The 14,438-nt window shown below is 43.6% G+C and overlaps 1 pseudogene; it reads right to left on the bottom strand.

The window, feature by feature from the left end:
* Window positions 1-10,342: 10,342 nt before the first annotated feature.
* LOC142452117 (small nucleolar RNA SNORA62/SNORA6 family) lies at window positions 10,343-10,527 on the bottom strand (annotated as a pseudogene).
* Between the last annotated feature and the right edge of the window lie 3,911 nt (window positions 10,528-14,438).

The raw sequence follows: 14,438 nt of genomic DNA on the forward strand, positions 1-14,438 counted from the left end.
ATCAAAGAACAAAAAAAAATCATATCATTGTGTGCTCACCTCCATGATATGATCACTGAAGACAAATGGGTGCGTTAAGTAAATGTGGCAAAGAAAGCTGGTGGTGCCTGGCTACCAAAAGATATAGTGTCTGGGGTCTTAAAGGCTTAAAGGTAAACAAGAGGCCATCTAGCTCAGAAGCAACAAAGCCCACATAGAAGAAGCACTCCAGCCTGTGCAATCACAAGGTGTTGAAGGGATTCGGTATCAGGCATCACCAGAACAAGAAATCTTACCATAGTGAATGGGGTAGAGGGGGGGGGACAGGAGACCCCAAATCTATTTGTAGGCCACTGGAGATCCCCTTACAGAAGGATCTCGGGGAGGAAACGAGCCAGTCAGGGTGTGATGTAGCAATGATGAAACATACAACTTTTCTCTAGTTCCTAAATGTGTGCCCCCCCCCCCACCACTATCATGATCCCAATTCTACCTTGCAAGTCTGGGTAGACCAGAGGATATACACTGGTACTGTTAGGAACTGGAAACACAGGGAATTCAGGGTGGATGATCCCTTCAGGACTAGTGGTGTGAGTGGCGATACTGGGAGAGTAGAGGGTGGGTGGGTTGGAGAGGAGGAACCGATTACAAGGATGTACATGTGACCTCCTCCCTGGGGGACGGACAAAAGAAAAGTGGGTGAAGTGAGATGTTGGACAGGGCAAGATATGACAAAATAATAATTTATAAATTATCAAAGGTTCATGACAGAGGGGAGAGTGGAGAGGGAGGGGAAAAATGAGGACCTTCTGCCAGGGGCTTAGGTGGAGAGCAGATGTTTTGAGAATGATGAAGGCAATGGATGTACAGAAGTGCTTTACACAGTTGATGTGTATATGGATGGTGATAAGAGTCGTGTGAGCCCCTAATAAAACTATTTTTTTAATTAGGAAGGTAAGGAATCAGGAGTTTGCCATTAGAGGTGCTCAAGCCGTCGCTGTGTGCGACGTGTCATTGAGGCCATTCTTACTCAGAGTAACCCTTTTTCCTACAGGGGGAAATACTGCCAGATCCTGTGAGACCCTCACCATCGTTATGTATGAACTCCTTGTTGCAGCCACTGGACGCTCCATCCCAGTGAGGACCTTCCTTTCTTCACTACCTTCTGCTTTACCAAGCATCGTGGTCTTTTGCAAGGGCTGATTTCTCCTGATGACTATCCAAAGATGGAGAGAGTCTTCCCATTTTTGCTCTAAGGAGCATCTGGCTGTACTTCCTCAAAGAGAGACCGGCTTATTATTTGGATAGTGCATAGTACTTTCAACATTCTCTGCCAGCACCATGATTCAGATGCACTTCCTTTTGGGTGGGGGTGGGGGCTCTCAGACTGGGCAGAATTCCCACACTGTGTCTCCAGTGCTATTATTCCCCGGCAGAGCTGTGGGTCAGGGAGGGGACGCAGTGTCTCATGGTGGGGCTGATCCTTTCTGTGCCTTGGGTGGGCCAGGATGCAGTTCTCTCTCTCCCTCCCTCTTAGTTTGCTCCCATGTGGTCTGGGAAGACCCATCCCTCTCTCTGGGAATAGCTATCCTGCTGTCCTCTGTAGTGCCCTCTTCTGGGGAGGCGGTGGGCGTAGCTGGGATTCGGCTCAGCCCCACAGCCCTCTCTATTAGTTTGCTGCTTCATGCCAGTATGTTGCCCTCAAGGCTTGGCCTACCAGCTTGAGGTCTGGTTCCTCTCTCCCTTTCCTGTGGAGACATGAACAGTACACAAAGGGAGCACAACAGAGCAGCAAGGGGATCAAATCGATGAAGTCCGTGATGAATCCCGAAATAGACTACAGACTCTGAGGGTAGGGCTTAGCACCTCATCACACTCAATTGGAAGACATACATAAGGTGCAGAAGACAGACCTGGAGCTATTCATAGGCCTCTGCTTTTGCTTCTGCTTTTTTCATGTCTATATAAGATAGGCAATATAAACAATCCCAAGGAGAAAACAACAGGACCAATGGTTCTGGGGGACAGAGAGAGGGGAAATAGAAACGGGAAGAGAGGGGAGAAAGGGACAAGGGAGCAGAGATCTAAAATCAATGGCAAGAAGGATGTAGAATGCCTGGTGGGGCTTGATCAAGTGCAATGTAGCCCAGAGGAATTACTGAGAGCTGAATGAAGGTCGAACATGAGAGTGGGTCAGGAATAAAGTAAAAGGAAATAAAGGAAAGAATTAGGAGGAAAAATATTTATAGAGGTATAAATATATGCATGTATATAGGTAAATATAGTAATATAAAATGATAGCGATATAGGTCTATGTACATATATTTATATGTTAAGCATCAAGGTAGTAAATGGACACTGGGCCTCTACTGAAGTTCTCACTCACGCAAGAGCACTTTGTTCTAATAATCTGGCATTCTGTGATGCCCACCTTTACAATATGATTGCCAAAGTCAAAATGGGTACATGAGAAAATGTGGTGAAGAAAACTGATGGTAGCCCGCTATGAGAAGTTATAGCATTTGGGATCTTAAAGGCTTGAAGTTAAACAGTGGCCATCTAACAGGGAAGCAAATAAGCTCACATGGAAGAAGCATACCAGCCCGTTTGATCATGAAGTATTGATGGGATCAGGTATCAGTTATCAGAAGACCCAACAACAATCAGAAGACCCCAACAAACAATGGTATCAATGCGAATGAGGGGGGCTGGAGTGGAGACCCAAAGCCTACCTGTAGAAAATTGGACATCCCTTCCCAGAAGGGTCACAAGGAAGGAATGAGTCAGCCAGGGTTCAGTATAGCACCAACAAAACACAACATTCCTCTAGTTCTTTAATGCTCCCTATCCCCAACCATCATGGCCCCAATTCTTCCTTACAAATCCGACTACACAGGAGCATGTGCACTGGTACAGATATGAGCTTTTGACACATGAAATCCAGGACAGATCAACCCCTCAGGAACAGTAATGGAGTAGCGATACCATGAGGGTAGGGGGACAGTGGGAGGAGAAAGGGGGAACCGATCCCAAAGATTGACATTTAACAACACCCCTCACCCACTAACCAGGGGGACAAATAACAGAAACATGTGTGAAGGGTGACAGCAGACAATGTAAGATATGAAAATAATAATAATTTATAATTTATCAAAGGGTCGTGAGGGTGGAAATGTGGGGGATGGAGGGAAAAAGAGGATCTGTATAGAATAAGGGCTCAAGTAGAAAGAAAATGCCTTGAAAAGTACTATGGCAACATATGCACAAATGTGCTTGATACAATTGATGTATAGATAGTTATAAGACCTGTAAGAGCCCTCAATAAAATGATTTGAAAAATACACAGGACAGAAATGTTCAGTCAGAATATATTTCAAAGTTATTTCAGGGCTGCTAATAAATGCCACTCCATTCTGTCTCAACCTGAACACATTCAAGTTCAAGCTCCATGGATCAGCAAACCTAGTTCCCCTAATTAAGTGCCCAGACGTACCCTCCTCCAGCAAGCCTCAGCCTGAAGGCACTCAGCTCAAGTTCTGGGGGTCAGCCAGTCCAGCGCCCCCATTAAGTGGTCAGAGAGAATCCACTCCCCAAACCAGTTTTCTACCCCAAACGCTCAGCTTTACTTGCCTGGGAAGTCCACCACTCTGCCTCATGCTCTGGCTCCTGGTTCGGTTGCTGCTCCTCTGCCACTTTTCTGGGGTTACTGCTGTCTTCTGGATCAAGGAGGTTCCTGGCACAGGGGTCTCAGGGTCTGGAGGTCACGCTCCGCTCATGGCTCTTGCTGGTAGGAAATCCCCACCCCCTCCTGTCTTACAGAGGGCCCATGTTATACCCAGGATGACAATCCCAATGTGGTCTATTAACCATTGGTCACAGGTGAATTCTGTCAGTGTCTTCACCCATCTTCTTGTCCAAAGCCATGCAGGAAAAGGTCATTTGGTGGAAGTTACTGAGACTTGGTTAGATGCACCACATTAAATAATTCACTGCCCCTACAGATCATTTCTGCCTTCTGCTGGGTCACCTTTTGTTTTAGAAGAGGAAAAACTCTGGAGTTCTTCCAATTGGTTGGATAGGTAGCTGTCTTCCAGATTTCTTGGCATAGAAAAGTGAGTGTTTTCCAGTGTTGAACCATTTCATCCCACCTCTTCCTGGGGCCTTGCTTTTGGCTAAGTCTTGAGTGTACCGTGGACTTCTTTTAATGCCTTTGATTCTTGATCATATGCTCTCTCTTGAAATGGCTACTATCATATATATGATCAATTGACTCGCCATAAAGATGTCAAGTAATTTAAGGGAAAAGGACAGTCTTTTCAAGGTAGAGGAACAAATAGTTATCCATAGGGAGAAAAATAACTTCACTCCATTATCATACCATATGGAAAATGGAACTTGAGTGGATCATGGATCTAACCATAAAAATTAAAATGTAATACTTCTAGAAGACTACATGCCAAAATACCTTGGTGACTTTGTTTTGCCCTCCCCCTTGTGACTTTGTAGTAGACATAGTTTTTAAGATTTAATTGGCTTTGAGGTCAGGTAAAATCTAAGCCTGCCACTTAAAACATATGTTTATACACTGTATATACTTGCGTATAAGCTGACCCGAATATCAGCTGAGGCACCTAATTTTACCACAAAAACTGCATTAAAAATGTGCTGAAAAACTCAGCTTATACACGAGTATATACGGTATATACTTTAGTTTAAAATATATGTAATGTGGGTCATGACCCACAGGTTGACAATCATGAAATCATAAGGCAATTTCCCAATTTATACTTCTCCAAGAGCATATATCCATGACCTCCCCCCACCCTGCACAGTGGTATCAAGATTAATGATGACAAATTCTTTTAATTTGTCTCACTTTCTAAGACAAGAATTATGGTATCTAATAAACACGCAGTGTCCCAGATTCGTTGGTGAATTGTCTAAAATAGTTATGTTTAAGGGGGGGCAAATACAAGGGAAACATGGAAGAGACAGAAAGCGCTCCACCTTTCTCAATCCTCGTGGTGAGCTCTCTCTTTTGTTCACAGTGTTCATGTTCCTCCCCCGGGTCAGAATGCAAGAGTACTTTTTGCTTTCTCCTTCGCCCTACCCAGCACTGCCACTTACAAACCAATGGCTAATTCCTTTGTGATAGTGTTTGCATCATTCTCTCTCTTTTCCATGATTTCTGCTGCCATTTTAGTTTAGTTAAGCTCTTCCTGGACGACTATAAAGCATCCCTGGCTTTGTTTGTTTCTGTTTTTTTTTTTTCCCTGTTGGATTTTCTGTTTGTGAAGCACAGCAGGAGCAGAGGTACAGAGAGACGAACTGATGCACGGATTTATAGGGGAGGGAGGGGTGGGGCTGGGAGATCGGAGGGCGAGGGAGCAAGCAATGTAGTGGGAGAGGGGAAGGAACACTCTCTGGAACTGATGGTGGTTACACAACTCATTTTAAAACTAATTTAACCATGGGGGTGGGGGGAGAAAATGTTCTAAAATTGACTGTGGTAAGTATTGTACAATTCATTTGATGCTAATAAATGATTGAATTGTGTGATATGTGAATTAAAGGACAAGAAAACTGTCTTTTAAAAAAGTCTACTTTCTTAGACTCTGAGTCAAAAAATAGGGGAGGCAAGACTGAAATCAGACTTTCTTCTGCCCCAGGATCTAAGGCTAAGTAGCCACCAGCAAACTTTTGAAGACCATGTCCCAAGTAAACCTAGATATTTAAAGAAATACCGAAGAATTAAATTTAGATTTAGGAAAATGCAGAATACATTGGAAAACAGATAGTTGGAGATGCAATTAGGTTAAAATTTAGCATCCTGCCATTTGGTCTCCCTGGTGGTGTAGTGATTATGCATTGTGTTACAGACCGCATGGTTGGCAATTTGAAACCACCAGCAGCTCCATTGGATAAATAAATACAGGCTTTCTACTCCCCTTGATGGAAACTCACCTAGGATCACTAGGAGTCCGTATTTACTCAATGGCAGTGAGTTTAGTTTTTTGGATGATTCATTTAAGTTTGTTCTAGTTTTTCATATTTCCTGCTATCTTTTAAATTGATGTTTTGATCTATTTTACTTTGTTATTCTTTTTAGTCGTCGTTTTTGTTGTTGTTATTTGTTTTCTTTTAATGTTTTGCTGTGTTTTAAAATCCAGGATAGGTAAATCTACAGATGCAGTAACAGGAGGAGTGGTATGGGGGTGTGGCAGGGCAAATGGAGGGGAAATGGGGAGCTAATAACGATGAGTGCCAGAATGAGGAACATGTCCCAAGACCTCTTGTGGCGATGACTGTAAAACTCTCCTTGGTGTGACTGAACTATTGGATTGTACAGTATGGGAATTAAATGCCAATAAGACAGTTGGGGGTGTTGGGGGAGATCCCTGGTGGTGCATTAGCTAAAGGCGCAGCTTCTAGCTGAGAGATTGGCAGTTCGAACCCATCCGTTGCTTCATGGAAGAATGATGTGACAGTCTACTACGTAAAATACCATGGTTTGACTCAGTGCTCTAGGATCATGAGGGGTTGGAGTCGACTTCCTGGCAATAGACTTAGAAGTCTATGATAAGTGATGAGGTTTGCCTTCTCTTATATTATTAGAGATATATATATATGATCCTTACTCCCTGTTTCTTTCTCATCTTCCTATTCTCTGCTATTTAGTTAAGTTTCTTGAAAGCTCACCTGTTGTGGCGCTAACATGCTCAAAACCAGCCAACCACCACTGTGACCAATGACTTCTATTGGCTTCTGACAGCTTATTAAACACAATTCCAATACTGGCAGTCAGAACACTCCAGTACCAGGCTGCAATCAGCATTTCTAGACTTTTACTCTACTATTTTCCTATATTTACTCAGGCTGTCCAGATAGTGACTGAACCCATTATTCCTAACAAAGTAACATGGAGAGCCAAGTATTTCTGAGTAGCTTGTGTGCAAAAATCAACATTTGACACTCCATGCAATATTCAGAAAAAACCTTATTCAATTGCCTCAGCTACTTCTGTGGCTTGATTTCTTGCAAAGAACATGTTTCCTTCATGTCTACCACCACTAAAATGCCATTTGCCCTCTTTTGCAATATTATATATATAAAATCATTTGATTGGGGGCTCACACAACTTCTTATTACAATCCATCCATACATCCATTGTGTAAAGCACATTTGTACATTCGTTGCCCTCATCATTCTCAAAACATTTGCTCTTCACTTAAACCCCTGGCATCAGTTTTTCATTTTCTCCCCTCCCTCTCCGCTCTCCCCTCCCTCAAGAACCCTTGATAATTTATAAATTATTATTTTGTCATATCTTACACTGTCCGACGTCACCCTTCACCCACTTTTCTGTTGTTGACCCCCCCAGGGAGGAGGTGTAGACCCCTGTAATCAGTTCCCCCTTTCCAACCCACCCTCCCTCCACTTTTTTTTTTTTAAGAAATAGACTTAAGTATACTCTGACAGGAGATCAAGTTAAAAAAATTTGCATGAAGTGGTTCGTTAAGATTGATGGCAAGGTCTGAACTGATGTAACCTACCCTGCTGGATTTATGGATGTCATCGCCATTGACAAGACCAGGGAGAATTTCCATCTGATCGATGACACCAAGGGACACTTTGCTGTTCATTGTATTACATCTGAAGAGGCGAAGTACAGTTTGTGTAAAGTAAGGGAGATCTCCGTAGGCACAACACCCCCTGGGGACTCACAATGCTCGCCCCATCTGCTGCCCTGATCCTTCCACTCATCAAGGTGAAGGACACCATTCAGACTGATTTGGAGACCGGAAAGATGACTCATTTCAAGTTCCACACTGTTCATGTGTGTATGGTAACTGAAGGGAAGAGTTGGTGTGACCGCCAATAGAGAGACATCGGCTCTTTCAATGTGGTTCGTGTGAATGATGCCAGTGGCAACAGCTTGGCCTCTGGATCTCCAACATGATCGTTATTGGAAATGGCAATAAACCATGGGCTTCTTTTCCCCGAGGGAAAGGTATCCGCCTCACCATTGCTGAAGAGGGAGACATGAGACAGGCTGGGAAACAGCAGTGGATGAAATGATCTTTAGGGGGTATGACTGAAGAGATCACTAAAATAGTGGAAAAACTCCATTATCTTTTAATTGCATTTTCCATGAAACGTTTGGAGCCCCCTCATACAACAGAACAAAACACTGCCCAGTCATGTATTACGCCATCATCACAATTGTTACTATGTTTCAAGCATTACGTCATCATCACAATTGTTGCTTTGTTTGAGGCCAATGTCGCCACCACTGTGTCGATCCATCTCTTTGATGGTCTGCTCTTTTTTGCTGACCCTCTGCCTTTCCAGGCAGGATGTCCTTCTCCAGGGCCTGGTCCTCCTGATCACATGCCCAAAGTATGCGAGATGAAGCTCTTCATCTTGGATTTTAAGGGAGAAGTCTGTCTGCACTTCTTCCAGTTCAGATTGTTCATTCTTCTGGCAGTAAACAGTATATTCCATATTCTGTACCACTCCCGTAACTCAGTTTTTCTTCAGCGTCGATTATTCTTCAATCTTCCTTCTATATTATCGAGCTTTTGGAGGCATATGATGCAATTAAAAACACCATGATGGGTCAGGTGTACCTTACTCCTCAAGGTGATACTTAAAAAAAAAACCCAAACACTTAAAATAGGTCTTTTCGAGATTTGCCCATGCACTATGTCATTTGATTTCTCTACTTTGGTTACTTCCAGGGCATCAACTGTGGATCCAAGTTAAATGAATTATTTTCCCAACAAAATTCCTCATTAGGATAGACATTTTGCCCTTTAGTAAGTCTTCATTATATGTAATCTGTTTCAGAAACCTTGGCTATGTTTACAGAATATCAGAATTATTGATTTTTCTTTGTCTTCGACGATACAACAAACATTTACTGGGGCCAGTTGATAAAATGTACTGTCCCAATACAGGCCTACAGAAAATGGAAACAGCAGAAGTGCAAACCCTTTACACATTGTGTTAGATTGGGTTATCCAGAGAAGCAAAACCCGATAGAAAAAAGAGATCTATATCATGAAATGGCTTATACAGTGTAGAAATCACAAAGTCCAATTCAGTTCAAATCAGGCTTCTCCTGACACGTGGAAGCTGATGAACCGAAGCAAGATGACAAAGTAGAGACAGCAGGGGGCACAGACTGCTGGATGAAGAGGTCTGAAGGCAGCTGAATTAATCTGTTGCAGTCAGCTGAAGCCCCCTTGGATTGACAGGAGATCAAGGGATCAGACACAAGATCCAGCCCAAGCAGAAGGTGTGTTAGTCCAGGTTGACTAGAGAAGCAAATTCACAGACACTCATATGTGTACAGGAAAGAGCTTTACATAAAGAATAATTGTACATTAAGAAAACATCCCGGCCAAGTCCCGATCAAAAGTTTAAGTCCAATGTCATAAGCCCATACGTCCGACACCAATGTATAAATTCCTCTTCAGACTCATGCAAAACATACAATGACACCAAATGCAGGAAGACCACAGGCCAGTGGGTGGAAAGTCTTGTGGATCCAGTGGCGGTGGAAGCATCTCAGCGCTGGCAGGGGTCTCCATGTGGCTTCTCCAGTTCCCAGGCACTAGGTAGTTCCATGCATCTTATCAGCAGGAATGTCTCACATGGAGTGAGCATGTGTTCTGTCCCCAGTGAGCTATTTAATCTCCTTAGTGCCTCCAAATCAAGCCAGAACCTGATTGACAGGCTAAACTCCACCCCATTCACTCTTAATAGTCTCAAATTGACAACAGATTATGTAACTACCACAGAAGGCAAGAGCCAGAGAGAGAGAGAGAGAGAGAGAGAGAGAGAGAGAGAGAGAGAGAGAGAGAGAGAGAGAGAGAGAGAGTTCAACTCTCCTTGGTCTCTCTCTTCTACAAAAATACTTAGGACACAAAGAGGTGTCATCAGGCTGCATCAAAATGATAGGTTGAGCCCCGCCCCTATCCTTAATTCGGAGTGTCTAGTTGACATAATCCCTAACCCTTACAAACATTTTACAGTCTGATTTTTAAAAATGATGTGGAGATAAGTACTAACAATATGTAACTTAAACCAAACCAAAAAATTATCATTACCACATGAGAAATAGAAAGTGTTACAATGGCTGAAAGAAAGAACACACATGATATATAGATTAAGGTTTTTAAAAAGGGATAGTTTCTTGAGAAAGGCCTGCAAGTCAATGTTAGTCTTCATGCCTTTCCAACTTGAACACATTGCTAAGCTGTGTAAAAAGGTCTTTTAAATGCGTATTTTCTTCTTCTTTTGCTATCTGATTCTTTCTTCCCAATATGGTATATGGTATTTCTTTCTTTTTTTTTTAACTTGTAGCAAGGATTACTATCAAACTCCACTCATTGGGTTAGAGGCCCTTGTGGTGTTAGCGAAAACCTTGCCCATCATGTAGCACGCTACCTACACTCGTGAGGGTATTTCTTACCTAGCATAGAGTTAAGATTCTCTGGGTGATACACTTAAGGGCTTGATTCCTAGCTGAAAAGGTGCATGCAGGCTCAAACGCATCTAAAAGTGCCTTGAAAGACAGGCCAGGGGATCTGCTTGGGAAAGATGCCCATCTTCAAAAGGGCCTTTCTGCTCTCTACACTCAGGGTCGCCATCAGAGTCTCCATGAGTCAGCACTGACTAATAACTAAACACAACAAAACACAGGTGGCTTTTGGTTTCTTCTCTCTTCTACTATCTTTATAGATTAGTCCTCCTCAAACGCTTTAGGGAGCTTCAAAAAGTTTGTGGAAAAATGGAACTAAAAGACAGTGGAATTTTTCCATGATTTTTTAAACACAATGCCAATGGTGTATTTTCTTTCTTGTATACTACTTTTTGTATGTGCTCCTTGCTTTGCACCTGTCTACACCCTCATCCCACTGCTCCAGCCCTCCAACGATGTGGGGCTAACCCATATCATCAACTACCTCATTTCCAGACAATGTTTATCAGTCACACTGTGGACTGGCTCATCCCTGAGAAATCACAGACATTTCCTGAAGTCTTTGATTTTACTCTTGGTCTTCCTTTTGCCTGAAGGCTTACCTGAATCACCTCTGCCTGTCATAATCTCACTCAGCATGGAGCTCAGCTACCATCTGGAAGGATGCAGGCAAGGTGAGAGGAACAGCAAAGACGTCTCCAGGGTTTTCAGACTAGGGTACAGGAGGAACGCCTGTTCTCTTAACAATGGGGAAGGTTGAGCTTGATGCTCTGGTAGAACATGCAGGTAATGATGAACTGCTAATTGCATGCTGCTATGGTGGGGGAGTACAGCTAGAATGTTCCTTAGAAACGAAGATGGTGAGATTTTATCGCATGTACTTTGACATGTTATCAGGAGAGACCAGTTCCTGGAAATGGACGTACTTGATAAAGGAGAGCATCAGCGAAAAAGACGAAAACCCTCAACATGATGGACTGACATCATGGTAGTAACAATGGGCTCAAATATAACAACAATTGTGAGGCTGGTGCAAGACTGGGCAGTGTTTTGCTCTAGTATACACGGGGTGGCTGTGAATTAGAATAGACTCAAAGGCAGCATGATACTTGACAGGTTTTAGTTGAGCTTCCAAACTAAGAAGGACTAGGAACACAGGCCTAGTGATCTACTTCCAAAAATTTATCACCCAAAATTCTGTGAATCACAGTGATCGGATCTGCAATGACTATGAGGATGGTCCAGGATCAGCCAGCATTTCATTCCCTTGACCATGGGGACACGAGGAGTGGGGGCCAATGGGGCATTAGCTCATCCACATAACACATAAATTACTGGTGGGGATGGAATACAGAAAACAACTCGACAGTTATTTAAATGTTTAAATATAAGATAAATCAAAGCTCTAACATTTCTTTATAGAACCTGACAAACCAGTTATAAATATTCCTTTAATTATTGATCAAGCCTAGGCTAGAGGAAGTAGCTTCTGTGTGGGGGAGCCTGGAGTCCAGAAGTTGGTATACTATTCACCCGTAACAGGTCACTCGTGGAGAACGATGGCCTCCTACAATGGACCCCGTCTTTTAAAGCAGAGCTCGACTGTTCACTGAAAGGTTGATGGATTCCAGCCCCTGACTCGCTGAGAGACAGAAGAAAGACCTTGTGATCGGTTTCCGTAGAGACTAAAGCCAAGAACACCCCATTGGACCATTGTTCTATGGGGTCACCGTGAGTAGACATGAACTGGACACCAGCCCAGCCCACCACAGCAGTAGCAGCATGGCATCGTGGAACAGATGCCACGGCCCTTTAATTTGGTTCCTCATGCTGTGGTGACGCCCCCCCCCAACCATAAAATTATTTTCATTGCTACTTCACCACAGTCATTTTGCGACTGTTATGAATTTGGAGACCCTTGTGAAAGGGTGGTTCGATCCCCACCCCAAAGGGGTCGCGACCCACAGGTTGAGAACCGCTGCTCTAGGGTGATAGCCCCTAAGAAGAAAAAAGGGACATGTGAAAGGTGTCTGGCCACTTTCTTTCTCTAAATTTCCAACCAGAGAAGTCATGTTACCTTCCTTCTGGAAGTCCGAGAGCGGGACAGTGCAAAGGGTGTTTAAGAACAATTCTTCTCGCAAAAGCAGAGGACAGAGGAACACACACTTCCCTGCTACGGACTGGAGCACAGGATGTAAGGGTTTTGTAGGATGCTGATACATCCTGCCAAATGACTTTTCAACAGGGTTTAAGCAAATCATTTAGAATTCTACCCACCAGGTGTGAGCGGCTAGTTTACCTTGTGCTCGACAGGTGAGCCAGCTGCTGCCTACGCAACTTCTATTCTTTCCTTGCTGTGGCACAGAGTCAGGGGTTTGTCTGGGTGCCAAGAAGCCCTCGTTCCTTTGCAACTAGGGCTCGTGATGTGATACCCTTGCTACCAAATAACTGTAAACAGAAAAAAGTCAGAAAATAAACGCTATCCTTTCTACGTTGCCTCCCCTCCCCCTGCGTCCCTAGAGCACAGAAGGGATGTCTGAAGCACGAGCATCATCTTGTAACCCGAGGGGTGAGTCACGTGCCTGACAGTGAAGCAAGACCCTCTTCAGCAACGGCACGGACCCTGTGATGTCTTTTCTGTGGAGCAGGCTCTTTACCAACACAAAATGACAATCTTTTTTTTTCTGTTGAATGTTTCCGGTGGGAATTATACGTGTCTCACTTGATTATGGTCGTGTTTTCCTGGTTTGTAATGGCAAATTATTTTATTTGAAATTTTTGGGGGCAATCTTTAATCTTTCTTTTTCAATAACTAGATTGTATATTCCATCCTAATCCAATCGGAGCCTGACTTTGACTTCAGAGGTGGAGATCCAATACATTGAGAATCATAATTCTTGCATTTATAGTTTTGGGCTGCACTATGTAGAAATTCATCTGGAATTAGGCAAGGTGAAAAGTCATTGGCTCCTACAAACAGAAGGAGAAAGAGGAAAGCTAGAGATCCCTTAAGCCCAAACATGACACCACCAGGAATCTCCTACCCTGTGTCCTTCTTCACTTCTCTGTAACACTTGTTTGCGCTACTCGAATCACTGTACACATCTTCCCAGTTTAATCTTCCGAGCTTTCAAAATGAAAACCCAAGCAAAACCCCTTTTTCATGTCCTGTGAACACTCGGGGGAAGGAGTAAGACCCAGGTTGTGCCAGATGCCTCTGTGCCTTTGCCTCTTGCCAATTTAATGGGCTGAGTGGTGAGTGGGTGGGGTGAGGAGGTTCTAGGATTGACGGTTTAGGTGAGATCCTCACTTCTAGATATCCTGGACCTGGTAGGTAAGATCATCTAAAAATAATGTCATCTTCCTTTGGTGTCTATAATTAGAGAGGAGGGCATGCTTTCCCCGGAAAAATGCACGGGTGCTGAACAGAGGGGGAAACCATTAAAAGGACCACGTTAATTGTTACAAAAATAGTCTTGTTTATTATTTCCTAAGTTTTGATTGCTTTCCTTCTATCTTTTTCTATGTGGGTTACTGGCGCACTCTTAAAAATGTGGGTGAGTGCAGAATGGAGACTCAAAGCCCAATGGTAGCCAACCGGACACCCATTGCTGAGGGGCTGTGGGGAGGAGATGAACCAGGAAGGGTGCAGGGTAGCAACAATGAAACATATAACTTTCCTCTAGTTCTTAAATACCTCCTCCCCGCCCCAGACTATCATGATCCCAGTTCTACCTTGCAAATCTGGCTAGACCAGAGGATGTACATTGGTACAGATAGCAACTGAAAACACAGGGAATCCAGGACAGGACAGATGACTCCTCCAGAACCTGTGATGAGAGTGGCGATGCCTGGAGGGTGGAGAGAATGTGGGGTGGAAAGGGGGAACTGATTACAGGAAGGGGAGGGACAGCAGAGAAGAGGGCAAGGGGGGAAATGTCAGACAGTGTAATATATGACAAAATAATAA

The sequence above is a fragment of the Tenrec ecaudatus genome, chromosome 6 (assembly GCF_050624435.1).
Source record: "Tenrec ecaudatus isolate mTenEca1 chromosome 6, mTenEca1.hap1, whole genome shotgun sequence".
Lineage (NCBI taxonomy): Eukaryota > Metazoa > Chordata > Mammalia > Afrosoricida > Tenrecidae > Tenrec > Tenrec ecaudatus.